Source organism: Myotis daubentonii, chromosome 2, assembly GCF_963259705.1.
Source record: "Myotis daubentonii chromosome 2, mMyoDau2.1, whole genome shotgun sequence".
NCBI lineage: Eukaryota > Metazoa > Chordata > Mammalia > Chiroptera > Vespertilionidae > Myotis > Myotis daubentonii.
Genome location: NC_081841.1, coordinates 150316968 through 150339729, shown reverse-complemented (window position 1 = coordinate 150339729; position 22762 = coordinate 150316968).

The following is a 22762-nucleotide window of genomic DNA, read 5'->3' as shown; positions in this document are numbered from 1 at the left end:
GAGTTCTGGCCAGTGTTGCCCACTGGATAGAACATCAACTGGCATACCAAAGGGTGGTGGGTTCAATAATTCCTGGTCAAGGGTTCATACCTAGTTTGCAGGTTCTATCCCTGGTGCCAATTGGGGCACATGCAGGAGGCAAACAATGGATGTGTCTCTCTCACATCAATGTTTTTCTCTCTCTTGCTCTTTCTCTGTCTCACACACACCTTCTTTCCTCACTCTGCAAAAATCAATGGAAAAAAATATCGTTGGGTGAGGATAACAGATAATAATAATCCTATATAATTAAAGCCTAGCTGGCATCACGCCCTGTGCAACACCCTCGCGCCATGCCCTGTGTGACCACCACAAGATGGCCACCACAATACGGCTGCCACAAGATGGCCGCATGCACAGCGGAGGCGGACCCGGTGGACGCTCCGCGTGGGGAGGCGTGGGGGTACCACTGCTCAGCGCTGCACAGAGGAAGCCAGTCCCGGCATCTCCACCACCTCCAGTGGAGGAGGCCAGTCCGGCAGGGGAGGGCAGTTGTGGGTGATCAGGCCAGCAGGGGAGCAGTTAGGCATCAATCAGGCCAGCAGGGGATTGGCTAGGGCGTGATCAGGCTGGCGTGTAGAAGCATTTAGGGGCAATCAGGCAGGCAGGCAAGTGGTTAGGAGCCAGCAGTCCCAGATTGTGAGAGGGATGTTCCGGATTGGAGAGGGTGCAGGCTAGGCTGAGGGACACCCTGCCCCCTGCCCCCTGTGCATGAATTTCATAAACTGGGCCTCTGGTAATTTTAATAATGGTAATACAAATAGATGGATAGTAGAAGGATGGAAACAGATATTCCATGCAAATACTAACCGAGAGCACTGCAAAAAGAATTAATCAAACAAACACATAATTAATTAATTAATTAATTAGAAGCACTTCCCATTTTCATGGATTGGAAGACTTAATATTAAGGTTCCAACACAACCTAAAGTTTTCTACAGATTCAGTGCAATCTCTATCAAAGTCCTGATGACATTTTTGAAAAAATAGTAAAAATCATTCTAAAATTCATATGGATTCTTAAAGGAGCCAAATAACCAGAGGGAAACCAAAACAAAAACTGGAGGACTAATGGTTCTTGATTTCAAAATATATCACAAAGCTAAAGTGATCGGAGCATGAATGAACCCAGAGGGTATTATGCTAAGTGAAATAAGCCACTCAGAGAAAGACAAATTATTTCACTTATATGTGGAATCTAAAGAACAATATAAACAAACAAAACAGCAACAGAATAATAGATACAGATGACTGACTGATGGTTGTTGGAGGGGGGAGGAGTAAAAGGTAAAGTGATTAAGAAGTACAAATTGGTATTACATACGATCATGCAGATATAAAATACAGCATAAGGAGTATAGTCAATAATATTCTAATAACTATGTACAGTGAAATGTGGGTCCTGGAAATATCAGGGGGAATACTTTGTAAAGTATATGATTGTTTAACCACTATTCTGAACACCTGAAACTAATACAAAATAATACTGAATATAAAGTGTAATTAAAAAATAAAATTAAGAAGAAAAAAATTGTGATACCGGCATAAAGACAGACTAACAGACCAAAAGAATAAAATGTCCTAGAAATAAAGTCAAATATTTTTTGATAAAAGTTCTACAACCATTCAATGGAGAAAGACAGTTTGTTTGTTTGTTTGTTTTTTTCAAAAAATGGTATTGGAAAAACTGAATGGAAATAGCTCAGTGCAGTTCCATAGAGTTCAGAAACTACTGGCATGGGAAAATGCAAGTAAACAATCACATATTCAATTATGAAAACTTTTACTTATATAATAAACATGCACTGATCTCTTATGCTATAGGCTGGGACACCGCATTGAAGAAATAGGATGAGTCTAAAAGTTTAGTGAAGAGACAGGCAGAGGATCAAGAAAGATAGAAAATAAAATGAATTTAAAAAGCATGTGCTATATTTTGGGGTAATAATTGTTTATACGTCAAAACTTAGTTCTCAAATGTCTCCCATTTCGAAAAACTCAGTTCTCCACCAAGTTGTTCATAGGAAAAATGTCTCGGTTGTTGAATAAAAAATTATTTTTTGACCTGACACCCTTTCATACTGATCCCTGTATGATCAGTCACATGTCTCTCAGGTGGTAAACAAAGGATAGAATATGCAAGTATGAGTCAGTTTACTGCTAAATCTTGCATTGTTAACATCTCAGGAAGTTGTGCTGTGAACATTTTCATGTTTTTTGCTTTTGGGAATGTGGAATGGATTAATTCAATTTAAATTTTTTCTAATGGGGAAAAATGATTCAGTTTTCGAACAACTTTCCAGAACAAATTAAGTTCAAGAACCAAGGGTCCACTGTATTGAAAATATCAGTATAAGAGGTCAAACTTTATTCTACTTTGCTATTTTTAATAGAAAGTTAAGAAATTATCTCTGATAAAATGACACTGGAACAGAGATTTAAAGCATGTGACCACATATAGTCAAATAGAACAATTGGGAGGAAAAGATAAATACACTGAATTTTAAAATGCCAAATTAAAAAAAAATCTGAAATTAAACTAAAAATAATTATGAAATAAAACTAGTGAATAAGAACGAAGAAATTCTTCAGAAAAGGCAGATCATAGCCAACAAATGATGTTCTCTGACCAGCTAAACTTAACAAGTAAGGAAAAAAACTAAAATTTAAAAGATAAGATTGAAATCTTCAGAAAATGTCTCAAGCAACTAGGAGCAAAAGGAGCAAGAGTCTGAATAGGGAAAACCTATAAGAATGGTGGTAATTTCATTTTGTTCTTATTTTTATTCATTTTAAATTTTTATGCAAACCTTAGTTGTGTTTGAAATGTTATTAATGAGAAAAGGCTCTACATACAGGAAGTTACCCAAAAGGTTGATTCAAATTATGCTCAGCATAATTAATTATTAAATAAATGCTAAAAAAAAGAGAGAAGGAACTGCAATGAAGTAGCCATGTACACCATAAGACTTGTTCAATTTCATAAGCAGGTTTTTAATAAATTAGACCTAGTGTGCATATATGCATAACCCATGGACACAGACTATAGGATGGTGAAGGGGTTAATGGGGGATAAAGGGGACATATGTAATACTTCCAACAATAAAGATTTAATTTAAAAACAAAAATAAATAAATAACCCCCCAAAAATCAACCTACCTTATGGCCAAACAGTTACGTTGTTTTTTTGTTTCTTGTACAGAGGAAATGAAAACATACTTACAAAAAGGATTATACAAAAGTGTTTATAACAGCTTTAAAAAGCAAATGTCTATAAAGAGAAGATTGTGCTGTATTTATGCAATGGGACATTATTCAGTAATCAAATCGAATAAATGCTGATAATGAACATTATATTCAGCACAAGAGCCAAGCACAAAGGAGTACACACCACGTGATTCCTTTCATGTGAAGGTGAATAACAGGTGACACTAATCTATGACAACAGAACTCATGACAGTGTTCATTTCTAGTGGTTCAGCAATAAGTGACTAAAAATGAGTTACAAGATACCATTCAGAATTGACAAAAATGATCTATAAGTTCATGAGGGAGTTAGTGATTATGTAGTTGCACATATGTGTCAAAATTCATCAAGCTGGACACTTGAATATGTGCCTTTTATTGTATGTAAATTACACATATGTTGAAATGAAATTTAGATAGATCAAAAAATATTTTTTTCAGGGATGAGTATGCTATCACTGACATTATTTAGAATTGCCAGAGCATGACTATAATACTAAGAAGATGAACTTTTACTCGGTTTTATAATTGTTTTAAAACTATTTAGAGATAATGTAATATGTGTTAACTGTGCCCGCTCTGCAGACAGATCTCCTCTCCACTGCACTGGGCATTACTGCTGACTCCCTGCATCTTGAAATGACCAATAAAGAACTTCACAATATATTTCTACCGTAACATCATAATCCCACATTCATTTGATTCATCACTATTGTGAAGAACAAAACATTATTAGGAAAGGATTGAATCAACTTCTGCTTCAGGGAGGGAGAACCAGCCTGGTTTAGGAAAATCAGTGATCCCAATCCAGATTACCACAGTACAGTGACTGACCCAGGAAATCCAGTCAGAATGAAGAACGGGATTTGTGTTGAAGAGAGTACCATTTTCTTGCTTACGAAATGGGGTCTACAGGCATAAGGCCTAAAACTGCCTCAGCCATTTTGTTGCCATCAGTTAAAATTATTGGGGTTGATGCAAAAAGAGAAAAGTACAATTGGATGTACCACAGAGAAATGGACTCAGACCCTAATGTACTTTGTCTTAAACCAACCATACCTCCAGATTTTCAATATAGTTCATAATACTCCCTTGCTCTTTGAGCTGGGTTATGTTGTGTTTTCCTTTATTTGTTAAGCGAGGAGTCATAAATGCTTAAAAGAGAAATAATTCTGTTTTAATCAACCATATACTTTCAAAAATTTTTTTCATAGGATGTTCTTTTAAATGAATAAATTTAATCTAGAAGGAGTTATTTCCCATGAACTGAGAATGGGAAAAAAAATGTGTTTTTGTTTTCCTTGAATTCTACAAAATGTACTAAAATAATATCTTATTTGAAGACTTGATTGTTTTAGGTTTAGTTCTGAAATGTTAAAGATACTGCCTAGTGTATAAATATCATACCACAAAGGATTTGCCTTAGCTTTTCTGCTTTCTATTTTTATTTAGTAAATGGAGCTTATTTATCTGTCTTTTTCTTTTCTTTAATTTTTATCATTTCGGTCATCTCTTCTACATTTATCCTTGACCTGTGAATAACCCATTTCAACAGTGATATATTGATTTCATAATTAAGTCTGTGGTTCCTTAGTGCAGGGGTAATAGTGCAAGTGATAATAATGAGTTTGCCTCTTATTCTACTTGTTTTCTTGTCCCTGAATGCTTAGACATAATTGCAAATTTAACTAAAAGTTGAAGTTTCACTTCCAGCGATAAGCTTCTGTGTGCTGAGGTCAACTTCTAGCTGGCTGACATTTTCATTAAAAATGAAATAAATAAATAATAAAAAGAACAACCTTTCAGCTTAAATGGATACACCATGTCTCATTAACAGTATTTTATGTCAATAACCCATTAAATTTTCCAGTTTTAGCCCATGAGACCAACTCAGTATTATGATTATAATTAAGGCATGTTATTTGTACATACTCAGAGTCCTAACAATATATTACATATCTCTATTGTGACCATATAACTATGAATACTGATTCAAAACATATATATTCAATAATGTGTGTAGATTATTTTCTTCATACATTATCATTTTTAAAGAAAAATAAGTTTTCTATATCCTTCCACATGTTTAATAAAGCTTCAAGTACAAAATCCCAATTTATTTAATTTTCCTCATTTAAATCAGAATTAAATAGGATCTTTATGGACCTAAACCTGTAAGTCAAGAAATGATTCAATTATTTGAGGAATTATTTTGAAACAAAATCAAAAGTTCACTTTGATATAGCTGCATATTTTATATCAAAAATCTTTAATTTAAAGCATACATACATATGTTTGAATTTGATTTTCTAAATGTTCAGAGAATAGCAGGGAATACTTTTATTTAAATATATAACACATTTTCTATTCTCGTATTTGTCTTTCTTATGTACACCTACTGCCATTGATCATCCCTCACTATTTACTTCTGTCAACATCCAACAAAATTGTTATTATCTACATAATTACCTCAAGCCCAACCTCAATTGTTCTAATTTTGTGATTTTTTTTCCAAAATTATATTTGTATTTTTTAGTACAACTGTGTCTTTATAAATAAATGGCCACCTATAGCTGGACACTTAAAACAATCATATTTCTATGATTGGCTATCTCACTTATTCTGCACCATAATAATTCAAAATTTCAAAACTTTTCTCAGCCATATCTTTCCAAGATCTACTTCCATTCAAAAGTTGATTCAACCATACACTTCTATAAAACAATCCTATATAATAAAAACCTAATAGACTAAGTGTCCGGTTGTCAGGTGGTCTGTTCAACCAATCAAAGTGTAATATGCTAATAATATGCTAAGGTCACTCAACCGCTTGCTATGATGTGCACTGACCACCAGGGAACAGATGCTCCAACTGCTAGGTTAGCTTGCTGCTGTGGTCTGGCCGATCAGGACTGAGTGAAATGGGCTAGACACGCCCTGGAGCCCTCCCACAGTCCCTCCCTGGCTGGCCAAACTCCCTGGCCCTGATCATGCACCAGTGGGGTCCCTCGGCATGGCCTGCACCCTCTCGCAATCCTGGACCCCTCAGGGGATGTCAGAGAGTGGATTTCAGCCCGATCCCGCAAGCGAGGCTGTGGGACCCCACTGGTGCACAAATTTGTGCACTGGGCCTCTAGTCATTAAATATTATACTGACAATCATGCATTTTTAAAAAAATTAATAGACTTTTGAGAGAAGAGAGAGAGAGAGAGAGAGAGAGAGAGAGAGAGAGAGAGAGAGAGAGAGAGAAACATGAGTGTAAGAGAAGCCTCCCACACATGGCTGGACCAGGGATCAAAACCACAACCTTTTTTATTGTTGTTGTTTTTTTGCCAATCCTCATCCCAGGATATTTTTTTCATTAATTATTATTATTGCTATTAGAGAGAGTGGAATTGAGGGAGCGGGGAGAGAAAGAGGGAGATAAATATGTATGTGAGGGAGACACATAGATTGGTTGCTCCCACATGTATCCCTGGGGTTGGGGATCGAAACTGCAGCTCAGGAAACAAGCTCAGGACCCTTTACTGTGCAGGCCAGGGCTCCAACCAAATCAGCCCCTCTTCAAGGACTATTTTTTATTGGCTCCCTCATTTATGTCCTTTAGCAAAGGTCAAGATGAAAAAATTATTAATTTTAGAAATAAAGTAAAACAAGTATGAATTGCCAATTAGCTGATTATTGCTAATCATTAGCAATAATTTTTACATAGAATCATTTCAAATTGGTTTTGTTTATTCTTTTATGATTCTGAATGAAGCAATAATTGAAAAACTAGAAAATATGTATTTTGATGTTTTTCATAAATTTCCCCCATATTACTAGGGTAGAGACTGGACCAAAGATATGTAAACCAAGTATTCCTGGCCACCACCAGAAGGTAAGAGAGAAGATAGGAATCTACTTCCTTGTAGAGTGAGCTTCAAATAAATATTATTCTGCTGACACCTTGGTTTCATTTCTAATCTCTAGGACTGTGAAACATAAATTTCTTTTGTGTTAAGCCTTCCAGTTTGTGGTACTCTATTATGCAGCCCTAGCAAACTAATACAGATGATGTTTCTTTTTTTCTTTTTTTGCTTTCTTCTGGGAACCACAATTTTTATTTTATTTTTTTAATCTTTATTGTTGAAAGTATTACATAGGTCCTCCTTTTTCCCTCATTAACGTCTTCCAGCCGGCACCCATTCCCCACCCAGGCTCTCACCACTCCATTGTCTGTGTCCATGGGTTATGCACATATGCATACAAGTGCATTGGTTGATTTCTCCTCACCCACATTTCACTGTCTTCCCTCTGAGGTTCAACAGTCTGTTCGGTGCTTCTCTCCTTCTGCATCTATTTTGTTCATCAGTTTATGTTGTTCATTAAATTTCACAAATGAGTGAGATCATGTGATACATGTGATATTTATCTTTCTCTGACTGGATTATTTTCCTTAGCATAATGCTCTCCAGGTCCATCTAGGCTGTTGTGGATGGTAAGAGTTCTTTCTTTCTTTTTTTTTTTTTTTTCACAGCAACGTAATAGTCCCTTGTGTAGATGTACCACAGCTTTTTATCCACTCAACTGCTGATGAGCACTCAGGTTATTTCAAAATCTTAACTATTATAAATTGCACTGCTATGAACATAGGGGTACATATATTCTTTCTGATTACTTTTCTTTCTGTTTTTTTAGGATATATTCCTAGAAGTGGGATCACTGGATTAAATGGGGGTTCCTCTTTTAAATTTTTGAGGAAACTCCATACTGTTTTCCACAGTGGCTGCACCAGTCTGCATTCCCACCAGCAGTGTAATAGGGGTCCCTTTTCTCCACATCCTTTGCTGCACTTGCCATTTGTTGATTTTTTGATGATAGTCATTCTGACAGGTGTGAGATGGTACCTCATTGTCATTTTGATGTGCATCTCTGGAATGAGTGACTTTGAGCAATTTTTCATAAGTCTCTTGGTGAGGGGAGGAGAAAATAGCAGCTGAATAGACAAATGGGGTTTCTTTGGCATATGTCCTTAGCTTTCTTCTGTTCTGAATATTTTTATTTTTACTAGAGGCTCGGTGCATGAAATTCATGAATGGGGAGAAGTCCCCTCAGCCCAGCCTGAACCCTCTCCAATCCGGGACCACTGGCTCCTAACTGCTCACCTGCCTGACTGCCTGATCCCCCTAATGGCCTCTGCCTTCCTGCCTGATGGCCCCTAACTGCACCCCATGCTGGCCTGGTCGCCCCTCACTGCTCCTCCTGCCAACCTGGTCAACCCACACAGCCTGCTATTTGGTCGTTTGGTTGCCCCTCACTGCCCCCACTGCTGGCCTGGTCACCCCACACAGCCTGCTGTTCGGTTGTTGAGTGAGGGCGTCCCAACCAGTTTGCATAATCCTCTATTATTACTATAGCCTAGTGGCCTGGTGCACAAAATTCGTGCACAGGGGAGGGGGTGTTCCTCAGCCCAGCCTGCACCCTCTCCAATATGGGACCCCTCGGGGGATGTTCTATTGCCGGTTTACAGGGATAGGGCCTAAACCGGCAGTCAGATATCCTTCTCGCAATCCGGGACTGCTGACCACTCACCTGCCTGCCTGCCTGCCTGCCTCATTGCCCCTAACCGCTCTGCCTGCCAGACTGCTCACCCCCAACTGCCCCCTGCCACTGGCCTGCTTGCCCCCAAATGCCCCTCCCTCCAGCCTGATAATCCCCAACTATCCCCCCTGCTGGCCTGCTCACTCCAAACTGCCCTCCTCGCTGTCCTGATCACCTCCAACTGACCCCCACTGATGTCCTGCTTGCCCCCAACTGGCCCTCCTGCTGGTCTGCTTAACCTCAACAGCCCTGCCCCCCACCAGCCTGATCACCCACAACTGCCCTCCCCTCTAACCACCAGAAGAATGTCCGGAAGGTCTCCTGGAAGGTCTCCCAGCCTAATTAGCATATCACCCTTTTATTAGTATGGATAGAGGCCTGGTGCACAGGTGGGGGCCAGCTGGTTTGCCCTGAAGGGTGTCCCAGATCAGGGTGGGGGTGTACTTGGGGCATGGGGCAGCCTGGGAGAGGGGCCTGTGGTGGTTGGCAGGCCAGCCTCGCCCCCATGGGGTGAGGTTCCCCACTGTGGGGGTGTGGCCAGCCTGGGTGAGGGGCTGAGGGCTATTTTCAAGCTTGCCACACCCCCTTCAGTATGGGGGGGTTCCTCTGGGGTGCCTGGCTAGCCTAAATGAGGGGTTGATGGCTGCTTGCAGACTGGCCAAGCCTCCCAGCAGGGAACCTCACCCCATGGGGGTGCCTGGCCAGCCTGGGTGAGAGGCTGATGGCTGTTTGCAGGCTAGCCATGGCCCCAGGTAATCTAGGCTCCCGACCCTCCTTGAGCGGAGGCCACAGCAGCTGGAAGCAGGTATCTGGGATTTATTTATCTTCTATAATTGAAACTTTGTAGCCTTGAGCGGAGCCCACAGCCAGCCAGGGCAGGCAGGAAGCTTGGCATCCTCCATCGTCGGTGCACCACAAGCCTGTTCGCTCCAGATCCATGGCATCCACCATCTTGGTTGGGTTTATTTGCGTACTCGTTCCTAATTGGCTGGGGCCGTGGCTTTTGAGTGTAGCAGAGGTATGGTCAATTTGCATGTTTCTGTTTTATTAGATGAGATGTGTCAGCACTTACTGTGGCTACAATTACCATCAACAATGGGAAAAGTCTTTATATAACATTTAAGGCTATTAATGTTTTAGGCTTGGTTTTTAAGATTCATTGCTTTACATGAATTCCATATATTCCACATTCTAGGCATACTAGTCTTCTGCAGAGGGATTAAGAGCATCATATCTCAGATCAGAAACTAGTTCTGAAAGCTATTCTCTTTGAGAAAGCCACTAAATTTTGTAAGTCTCCATTACCAGGCCTGTAAAATGAAGTATTAAAAGTATCCAAAATAGCTATTCTGTAACTATTCTATCAGTTTCTTATTTATTTATTTCTTTTCTAAAGTATAAGTATGGTTTTTCAATTCTAGGAATTGGATTATTGAAAAAAATCAACCCTCTATATGAAGGTAGGTAAAATTTGTTATGTGCACTGCCATGCATTTTTCTATTTCTTAAATGCTCCCTCATTTTGTCCACGTAAAGGTCAAGGTAAAAAATTACTCATTTGGGAAATAAAGGACAAAAATCAAGACAAATTGCCAATTACCTGATTATTGTTAATCACCAGCAATCATTTTTACATGAAACCATTTAAAATATGTCCTACTTATGATTTAATGGTTCCCAGTGACTACCAATGACTGAAAAATTAATATATAGCTATTGTGATGTATTTAAAACATTTCTATCTAGACACAAGTCAATATTTGTGATCAGATATGATAATAGTTCCTGATTAAGATTTATCTTTCTTCTGGATTTTTTAAAAACTTCATATTCTCCCTTGATATATTTAAACAGGTTTCTTGCTGTCAATGATGACATTCTGTTTGTTTTGCCTAGTGTTTTCCCACAGTATTTATTTTTAGATTGATAATTCTTCTATTTTAGATGCCCATCCACAGAGTTAAGAAATTTATGTGCTGAATTATTTCTAGGATTTTTAGTTGAAGAGTGTTTAAGTATATATAGAGAAAAATGCATTAATAGAAATTATAAAGTTTACTGGTTCCACCTAGTGGCAATGCAAAGCAAGTTTAAAACAAAATTATCATTGAAATGATATGAAAAGGCTTCATAGGAAGATTTTCAAAAATTTAGTTATATGGCTTTTCTATATAGGTAGATATTCAATGCTGAAAATCCACTATTTTAAAAACTGATATAAATGAATTCTGGATATCTATAACAATTCTTTTCTGTGGACATGTTTTTCTTTTTCTTATTTTAAAAGAGATATCTGAACAATAAAGAGCAAATGGAAATAGAATCTCCTACTAACTGTAACTTTTTTGTTGTTTATTTTTTTCTACTGATTAAACATATATTTTTCTCCACATATCAATTAAATGTCATTCATTTAGCTGCTGGACCTGAATAAATAACCATAGGATGTTTATAAATGGTCAAAAACAAAACATCTAAATCTATAAGATGATATGATAGTTCTTTTATACAAATTATTCTTTTGTGAGCTAATAAAGTATATTAAGTGCTTTTAAAAACTAATCACTAATCGTTTTATTAGCAAAAGCCCTATATTTTCTACAAAACAACATTCAAGCAGAAGAAATGTTTATAAAAATCATAAAATATAAACTAAAGTGTTTCTTTTAATTGCTTACTTAGTTATGATATCCCACCCTAATCATGCTTATCAGCATAAAGTGTGATAAATAATGATATATGAATAAATTCCTTTTTCCAATAAAAATATCGTTAGAGCATGTCATAGAAGATTCCTTTTCTTCCTCTGCTTCAATAGCACCTTCAATATTCTTATAAAAGGTATTTATGTCTTACAACTAAATTCATTTTTATTGTCTCTCGAATGTCTGCAAAAATTCAAACTGCATACAGCGTGTTTTTATCAGGGAAAAATCTTTCCGGTTTAGTTATGACAGACTGAGTTTTATATGATGTGCGAAAATACCTGATCTGTGTACAAAACACATTGCTAGGCTAGAGAACGCTTCCACATAATGCTGAATATCATTAACTAAACTTTAGATATTTTAAGAGAAGAATTGCAACTGAGTATTCCTTTTTCAGATAGAAATAATATGCTACATTAGGCGAAATGAATGAAATCTTCAGTGTGGCAACTTTCAATCTTGCTTGTTTAATTAATTTTACATATAAAAGCAAATGACTTAAAAACCATTTTGTGGTAGCAAATTACTTTACCATCTTTACCTATGCAGCTTGCTCTAGATAAGCCAACCACATCCTTTTATAGCTGTCACAATGGTGAGGACTTAATTTTGCTATTATTGAACACCAGAAGACAAATAATGAGTAAAAATAGCATTATCTTTATGTTCTTATCATAATTATACATTAAATTACATTGAATCATAAAGGATGCAAGCACAGATAGGTAATATGTTATTTAGACCAATAAAATACAAACCCACTACACTTAATTAACATATCATGGATTGCTTACGTCTTAATATAAATGTACAAATGATGTTCATTTTTAAATCATATTGTTCAGTCCTATTACTTGATGATATGGAAAATTACAAATTTAAATGCCATGACTGTAAAGTAGGTATACGGTGTAAAGTTCATACCATAAAGTACTTCTCATTTTTCTCTCAGAAGAGAAACAGAGAGAAACAGTGAGAGAACCTATGAAAAACACCTAGGCTTTCAATAATCATTACCTCTTAGAGCAGTGGTTCTCAACCTTCTTAATGCCACGACCCTTTAATACAGTTCCTCATGTTGTGGTGACCCCCAACCATAAAATTATTTTCGTTGCTATTTCATAACTGTAACTTTGCTACTGTTATGAATCGTAATGTAAATATCTGATATGCAGGATGTATTTTCATTGTTACAAATTGAACATAATCAAAGCATAGTTATTAATCACAAAAACAATATGTAATTATATATGTGTTTTTCGATGGTCTGAGGCCATCCCTGTGAAAAGGGTTGTTCGACCGCCAAAGGGGTCACGACCCACAGGTTGAGAACCGCTGTCTTAGAGAGTATGAATATGTGAACATCCCTGAATCATGTAAAATTTTATGAAGTAATCTTCATACTTCTTCAGAAAATTATGTCCACTATAAAAAGGTATTTCTGACTAAATATGTGCTCCAAACCACAGATTAACCTACATATGAATATAATGTATAAGTAGTACTTTGAAGAATGTTTTTCAGATTAATATTAGTTTGAAAAGATAGAATCTATTTTTTTTAATTCCAAGTTCTTAATATATATTATAGACCTGCTCTGGCCTCAAAGCTTTTATATACCTGTTCCTATGCCTTAATATATATCCTTCCCTCAAAAGCTCACATGTATTCCACCCTCATGATCTATAGATATTTATTCAAATGTGTCTTTCTAGTTAGGTCTCTCCTAACATCTGTATTTAAAATTAAACTTATTTAAAACTAAATTTGAAAGAAAATAAAAACCCTACTCTACTCCATGATGCACCCAATACCCCTCACCATTTCCCTTCTTTTTCTTTATAGTATTAATTATCATCTTAAACACTGTAGGCATTTTTTTGTACACAGTAAGCCCTCAATGTCATCAATAGGTTCTTGAAAACTGTGACTTTAAGCAAAACAACATATTTTAAAAAACAATTTTACCATAGACTAATTGATATAAACAAAAGTTAAATTCCTATGATGTATTTCTGGTCACAAATCATTACCAAACTTCTCAGTAAAGACCCAAATACTTCTCTAATATTACAGATTGAAATAAACATGAGCTACACATGCATTTAAGAAAGACTAATACAAACAAGTAAGAAAAGTGTTTTCCAACTTGCTTATTCTAGTTCAGGGTCACAGGTAGCCAGAGCCTCTCCCAGCAGCTCAGAGAGCATAGTGGGAACCACCTTGGGCAGGGCACCTCTTCCATAGCAGTGTGCATTCACACACCCCACACTGGGACAAAGCAGACACGAAACTTTACCTAATGTGCACTTTACCTAATCTTTGGGATCTGGGATGAAACCAGAGTACCCAGAGAAAACCCACATAGATATTGGAAGAATGTGAAAACACTGCACGGACAGTGGCCCCACATGTCAATCAATATTTTTTTCTCATCAACATCAAATGAAAGGTTGTGATTTGAGGACCAGCTATATGTTTAAATAAGGCTTGTCCACCTCCCCTGAAATGTAAGCACCATGAAAGGCAGAGATTATTTTATTTAAAACTGGATTTCTAGAGCATAGAACACTGCTTGGGAGAGAAAAGATGTACTATAAATATGTGTTAAATTAATGGAATCTTTAATGAATAAATAATTCACCAAATTATGTGTGTAAACAAGCTCATGATCTAGGAGTTAGACAGAGGTGTACATTTGAACTAGACATATGGACACCTCCCGTATTGATTATAGTTCACTGTGATTCATACATGTAGGTGGCTATCGTGACACATCCTCCAGGGCAGCGGTTCTCAACCTGAGGGTCGCGACCCCTTTGGCGGTCGAACAACCCTTTCACAAGGGTCGCCTAAGATCATCCTACATATCAGATATTTACATTATGATTCATAACAGTAGCAACATTACAGTTATGAAATAGCAACAAAATAATTTTATGGTTGGGTCACAACATGAGGAACTGTATTTAAAGGGCCAGAAGGTTGAGAACCACTGCTCTAAGGATTCTCAGTGGCAGTTTCCTTGCTTCCTTTCCTTTATTGTCCTATTAGGTATAGACATTTCTCAAAGTCCATGCTTTGAATCTCTAAAATTTTCTTTATGTTTCTCTTTGAAATCTCATTAATTTCCACAACTTCCACAAAATCCAAGTAAACTAACTCCACATGTAAATCAACAGATTTCAGGTTTTAGTAATACACACAAACACATACATACATACACATATACATACAGAAACAAACACACACACTACACTGCAATATATTTTTCAACATTTTAAAACCGAGCTATGAATCACAAACTATAAAATTCACTTTTTAAAAATTACATGAGTTAGTGGGCTTCAGTAGTTTTAGAACTTTTAATATATTCACAATATTTGTAAAATCAATACCATTATCTAATTCAGAACATTTAAATCACATCAGAAGGAAACACTTTACCAATTAACATTCACTTCCAATTATACCTCTCCCCAACCTTGGCAACCATTAATCTACTTTCTATCTCTTTGGATTTACCTGTTCTGAACATTTCATATGAATGGGGATGATACATTGTGTGGGCATTTCTGTCTGGCTTTTTTCCCTTCGCATATTTTCAAGATTCACCCATGGCATAGAATGTGTCAGAACTTCATTCCTTGTTGTAGCTGAATGTCATTCTACTGATACAACATATTTGGTTTATATACTCATCTGTTGATGAACATTTGGGTTGTCTCCCGTTTTCAGTTATAGGACTAATGCTGCTATAAATCTATACTAATAACAGAGGAATATGCAGGTTGTCCGGGATGCCATCATAGTAACAGTAATGACCAAACAGCAAGCTGTGTGGGGTGACCAGGTCAGCAGGGGTTTAGTGAGGGATGACCAAATGACTGAACAGCAGGCTGCATGGGGCAACCAGGCTGGCAAAGGGAGGGGAAGTTGGGGGCAACCAGACCAGCAGGGCGGGCATTTGGGGGCGACCAGGCCAGCAGGGGGGGACAGTTAGGGGCAACCAGGCTGGCAGGGGGAAGTTAGGGGCAATCAGGCAGGCAGGTAGGTGCGCAATTAAGAGCCAGTGGTCCTGGATTGTGAGAGGGATGTCTGACTGCCGGTTTAGGCTCAAACCCAGGGTCAAGTGATTAGAGCATTGGCCCTCACACTGAAGGGTCTCAGGTTTGATTCCTGGTCAAGGGCATGTACTTGTGTGGTCAAGAGGTGCAGGAAGGAGGCAACCAGTCCATGTGTCTCTCTCACATCTCTCTCTCTCTCTCTCTCTCTCTCTTCCCCCCTCTCTCTCTCTCTTTCTTCCCTAACCTCTCTTCCACTCTCTCTGAAATGCAATTGAAAAAATATGCTCAGGTAAGGATTAACCAAAAAATATTTATAGATAGCTACAAGAGATGTCTAATACTTTACTACCTATGTTTTCTTCTAGGATTTTTATGGTTTTGCAACTTACATTTAAGTCTTTTCATTTTGAGATTATTCTTGTGTATGGCCTATTATTTCAAAGATTGCTTCAGAAATCAGTTAAGGGTTTTCTTTAAACTAAACTACTAAAGTTACAAGGTTTGTGTTTTGTGACCATCAATTCTTGACTGTGTTTGGGTTCTCTGAGAAGCTGCCTAAAGATGGAGATTAGCATGTAAGATGTTTATGAAGGAGGATACTTGGAATTCCCCTCTCTCTGAGGGAAGTAAGGGAAAGAATCAAGATTGGGCAGAGCATAGAGTCTGATAAGGTCTCAAAATTGACTCTATGTTCTCAGCTGAGTTGGCATCTTAAAACTGTCTTGAGTGGGACAGGGAGGCCAGGCTCTTACACCCTTTATAAAAGTCACTTGTTACAGGCATCTCCAGGAAGGGCTGTCAACAAAGCAAAAAATTCAATTTTGCAACAGCTGAGTGATCTCAAGGTCAATATCTTTTTGTAGGTACATGAGAAATGACAAATTTGAGAAAAGAGGCAATAGCATGAGGGCTTTCTAAAACTACACACAATTCATTAAAATACCTTTTAAAATAATAGCATACTAAGGTATATGGTGTAATTTATCATTTTTCATGTGCAATAATTTCAGTATCACTTTTAGCTAAAGAAAAAATATTTAGAAAAATAAATATGTACCAAATGTCACATCATTCCACCTGATGTAATCATTAGAACATAGTGAGAAATTAGGACATAGTGAGAAATTTTACTTTTCCTCTTGACTGACTATAAAAAGACAATCATTGGAAATTTGAGGAAAGTGCAATTATGTATTTTATACAGCCATGAATGTAATGTTCAGCACCCTTCAGTGAAAGTGAAATAAAATCTCACTGCTTCATTTCAAGTCTAGTGAGAAGACCACATGGAGACTTTAGATATGGGACTATAATCCTAACATATAAAAACCCTGGGTCCATCACATCTGCAACAACCAACCGGAAGTCAGTCCTGCAGTCAGCCCTGGGTTGCCATGGAGACCCAGTGCTGATTGCTATGGCTGTAGGCATGGTGACCCAGCACTGACTGCTGAGGAGGCTGCAAATCAGGCCCAGAGAGAGGCCTAAAGAGAGAAGCAGGGTCTGATCCGTAGCCTCTGTGGCAGCTGTTGATCAGCACTTGCCTCTCTCTTTAACTCCAGGCCTGGTCAGTAGCCGCACCTCCATTTCTCTCCAGGTCTCCATCAGGGCTGCTGATCAGCCCTGCCTCTCTGATCAGACCCCATTGATAGGCCCAGAGACGCTGACTGGCATAGAAACTGATCAGTCAGAATCAAATCTGGGTCAACTGTGAGGAGCCAATGGCTGCCTAGGAGGTGGAGCTTATGACACTGACTGGCATAGAAACCAACCAATCAGAACCAAATTGGCCAGCAGAGGAGGGCAGTTGGAGGCGAGATGAGACCGGTAGGGGAGGGCAGTTGGGGGCCATCAGGCCAGCAGGGGAGGGCAGTTGGGGGCAAGATCAGGCTGGCAGAGGAAGGCAGTTGGGGGAAAGATCAGGCCGGCAAAAAAGGGCAGTTGTGGGCAACCAGGCTGGCAGGGGAGGGCAGTTGGGGGGGACCAGGCTTGCAGGGGAGGGAAGTCGGGTTGATCGGTCAGGCAGGGGAGCAGTTAGATGTTAATCAGGCTGGCAGGGAAGTGGTTAGGGGGTGATCAGGCTGGCAGGCAGAAGCAGTTAGGGGCAAACAGTCAGGCAGGCAGTCAGGTGAGCGGTTAGGAGCCAGCAGTCCTGGATTGTGAGGGGGATGTCTGACTGCCGGTTTAAGCCCAATTCCTAAACCAGCAGTCGGACATCCCCTGAGGGGTCCCAGATTGGAAAGGGTGCACCCCTCAGTGCACGAATTTCATGCATCGGGCCTGTAGTAGTTCATAAATATAAGGATAAATGCCATGTTAGGAGGACAGTAGTGGAAAGTTTGTTTGCTCCATAACCCTGTGCCAGAGCAGATAATTGTTGATACCAAGTAAAGGTAAGACAATATTTCACATTTCCCAGGTATCAGGAGTGAATTCTAATGTAAGGAGTCAACTTATATAGATATATAATATGGATACAGCTATATAGAAAATGAATTCCATTAAAGAGGACAAGGGAACCCAAAACTATTTTGTGTGGGGAAGATTACCAAAACCAGTGGCTAAGGGAAAAGTTGATCATATGTCCTCACTTTGAACATCTAATTTACTTTCAAGTAACATGAACAATTTAAAAAAATATTTTTGTACCTGTATGTCATTAACATAGTTCTGTGGTCGGCAAACTCTGGCTTGCGAGCCACATGCGGCTCTTTGGCCCCTTGAGTGTGGCTCTTCCACAAAATACCACGTGCGGGAATGCATGTACAGTGCGATTAAAACTTCGTGGCCCATGCGCAGAAGTCAGTATTTTGTGGAAGAGCCACACTCAAGGGGCCAAAGAGCCGCATGTGTCTCACGAGCCACGGTTTGTCGAGCCGCAGTTTGCCAACCACTGACATAGTTGACCTGCATGAAAACAATTGAATGTTCCTAAGGATAATCTTAAGAACACTGCTATTTTTTCTGAATATAATAAATTAATTTATATTAATATTTACAAATATCCAGCTGTTAAGAGTAGATAGCATAAAGTGACCAAATACCCAGCTTATCAAAGGGAACTAAATAATGAAGTAGTTCATTAAATAAACATCAGAAAATGTTTCAAAGTTTTAAAAGTGGAATTATCCAACCTTCTAGCCAATAATTTTTAAATAGCAGAGGAGTGAGTTCCAGGTTTAAGGAAAGCATCATCTGGTAAATGTTACATTTAGCCTGTGTAATAACTGATTTGTTTTCTACTCTCAAGTTCTAGAGGAGGCAGCATTAAATAGTTCCTAGATATAGATATAAGTGGCACCAAGATCCGGCCTAGATGTCAAACATTCACTACACCTTCAAACAAAAAATCAACACAAGTTTTCTCTCTCTCTCTCTCTCTCTCTCTCTCTCTCTCTCTCTCTCTCTCACACACACACACACATATACACACACACACTTTCTCAGTCTCAATCTGAGGAAATTTTGAAAATTTTGGTTTTTCTCCTAGTCACAAACATGCTTTAATATATAATAAAAATGTCTAAAAATATATTTTAATAATAAGTCAACAAAAAGAGGAAAAATGAAAACTGCTGACAGGAAAAACAGATAAGAATTTAAGGGTTTCCACATATCAAACTGTGTTTGATGATAGTTCATCTTATATGTCATATTGATTGTGACAGCATTTCTTTTTCACCAAACATTTTCATTTTAGTATATCATCATATCTATAACTCCTAGAGATGACATTTCTCAAAATGTATTACTTGTTTAATTACACTCTTCATTCTTTTATCCATCTCAGCTCAGAACCTTAAAGTGACTCAGCTTGCCCATGAAAACAATGAGCTAAGAGCAAAGAAATATCCAAACTAAATTACTGACTGTTAATAATTCACTCTGATTTTCTTGGCCCTAAAATTCCTTTCTGACAAGCCACATTTATACTGCATAACTTTTGTCAACTGAAAATAACTTCAAATAACTTGTTTTATCTCTAACTAAATTTGAAATTAGTTGTTTTATCTTCAAATAAGTCCTTTTCCCCCTTACCCTCTTTCTCTCTTTTAACCCTGTCCTTTCCCCCTCCCTCTGTTTTAGTAATTTATTAACATTCTTTGCAAAATAATTATATCTAGATTCACTAATCCTCAGTCATCTCTTTATTTCATGAAAATTACAATTAGAGTTCTTCAGGACTATCAATGAACTATATGGTATTTACCATTTCCAAGATTGCTATGATAATTTTTATTAGTTTGTCATGTTTATGGATGAAAAAGTAAATGAATCCTGTGTAATTAAATAGCAGGAACCTAAACAAAATTATAAAACTACTTTATTCCTCATATTCTTTCCATTATACCAAATGATAGTAAAAGAGATAGCGGAAATTTGGGGAAGCACAATAGAGTTGAAAGAGGTAATAAAATGTCCTAACTAAGTATAACAAGTAGGTTAATAAGTAGTGAATACTTATTTCAGGTGGATCCTGGGACAACTTGTTTTATTTTGGAAAGAACACAAAACTTAGATACATACATATGTTTATATCTTTATTGTTGAGAGTATTACAGATGTCCCTGCCTCTTTTTATTCCCTACTAGAGGCCTGGTACACAAAAATTTGTGCACTTGGGTGGGGGGAGTCCCTCAGCCTGGCCTGTGCCCTCTTGCAGTCTGGGACCCCTTGGGGGATGACCACTTGCTGGCTTAGGCCTGCTCCCCAGGGGATTGGGCCTAAGATGGCAATCAGACATCCCTCTGGCAGCCTAGCAGCCCTTGGGGGGATGTCCACTTGCCAGTGGGGAGCAGACCTAAGCTGCAGTCAGACATCCTTAGCGCTGCTGAGGAGGCAGGAGAGGCTCCCACCACCACCGCTGTACTGGCAGCCATCACCTGGCTTGTGGTTGAGCAGTGCTCCAGCTGTGGGAGCGCACTGACCACCAAGGGGCAGCTCCTGCATTGAGCGTCTGCCCCCTGGTGGTCAGTGTGTGTCATAGTGACCAGTCATTCCCAGTCTTTCTGCTGTTAGGGTCAGTTTGCATATTACCCTTTTATTATATAGGATAGAGGCCTGGTGCATGGTGGGGGCTAGGTGGTTTGCCTTGAAGGGTGTCCCGGATCAGGGTGGGGGTCCAGCTTGGGTGCCTGGCCAGCCTGGGTGAGGGGCTGATGGCTGTTTTTAGGCTGGCAGGCAACTGAAGCTCCCAGCCTCTCCTTTCTTTCTTTCTTTTTTATTCTGGGATTTATTTACCTTCTATAATTGAAACATTGTTGCTGTCACTGGCGCTTCCAGCTCTGAGGCCACGGCCGGCTGAAAGCAGGTATCTGGGGTTTGTTTAGCTTCTATAATTGAAATATTGTTGCTTCAGGAGCACAGAGCCGGCCCACGGCAGGCGAGGAACCTTGGCTTCCTCCATCCCTGGAGCAAGCAAGCCTCATATGTCGCTTGTATGCATGCATATAAGCATAACCAATGGACATAAGACACTGGGGGGTAGGGGAGGCCAGGGGATTGTCAAGGGCAGGGGAAAAAAAGGACACATATGTAATACCCTTTGTAATACTTTAAGCAATAAAACAATAAAAAAAAAAGAAACAAAACAAAACAAAAAAAAACTGTGTGGCTGCCAGCCGCCATCTTTGTTGGCAGTTAATTTGCATATCACCCTGATTAGCCAATGGGAAGAGTGGCGGAAGTATGGTTAATTACCCTTTTTGTCTTTTATTAGATAGGATTTCCCCCTTCCACTAGGATCCCAATTAGCCCCAGGCCTTCATCACCCTATTGTCTGTGTCCACAGGTAGTGCATATATGCATATAAGTTCTTTGGTTAACATCTTCCCTCTGATTTCATCAGTCTGTTTCATGTTCCATGCCTCTGGTTCTATTTTATTCATCAGTTTATTTTGTTCATTAGATTCCTTGTTTGTTTATTTTTATTATCAAATGTTGACAGATATGTATTTATTGCCATTTTATTGTTCATCTTTTTTATCTTAATCTTGTTCTTCTTAAAGAAGACCCTTCAACATTTCATGTGATACTGGTTTGGTGGTGATGAATTCCTTTAGCTTTTTCTTGTCTGTGAAGCTCTTTATCTGACCTTCTATTCTAAATGATAGCTTTGCTGGGTAGAGTAATCTTGGTTGTAGGTATTTGCTAATCATCACTCTGAATATTTCTTTCCACTCCCTTCTGACCTGAAAGTTTCTGTTGGGAAATCAGCTGACAGTTGTGTGGGTGTGCCCTTGTACGTAGAACTGCTTTTCTCTTGCTGCTTTTAAGATTTCTCTTTGTCTTTTGCCCTTGGAATTCGTATTATTATGTGTCTTGGTGTGGGCCTCTTTGGGTTCATCTTGTTTGGGACTCTCTGTGCTTCCTGGACATGCATGTCCATTTCTTTCACTGGGGAGGGGAAGTTTTCTGTCATTTCTTCAAATAGGTTTTCAATTCCTTGCTCCCTCTCTTCTCCTTGTGGCACTCTATGATGCAAATGTTGGTATACTCAGAGGCTCCTTACACTATCTTCAGATTTTTTATTCATTTTTTGCTCTTTTAATCGGTGTCTTTTGCTTTCTCATATTCCAATTGTTGATTTCATTCTCAGCATCTTCTGCTCTACTGTTGATTCCCTGAGAATTATTCTTCATTTCAGTTATTGAATCGTTCAGTTTTGACTGGTCCTTTTTCACATCTTTGATGTTCTCACTAGTTTCCTTGAAATTCTCACTAAGTTCCTCAAAGCTTTTATTAAGTTCTTTGAGCGTTCTTATAACCATTGTTTTGAACTCTGTGTCTGGTAGTTTGCTTGCTTCTATTTCATTTAGGGTTTTTTTCTGGACATATTTTCTGTTAGTTCATTTGTGAAAGGTTTTTTTTGTCTCCACATTTTGGCTGCTTCCCTGTGTTTGTTTCTATTAGTATGTATTAGGTAGAGCTTGTATGTCTCCTGGAATTGGTAGAGTAGCATTGTTTAGTATGTATCCTGTAGGGCCCAGTGGTTCAGCCTCCTGAGTAACCTGAGCTGGTCACTCTAGATGTGCCCTGATGTGGACTGTGTTCACTGTCCTGTTGAGCCTATTGGTTTGTCTGAGAGAAATTGGCCCCCAGGCCAATAGGTCATAAGG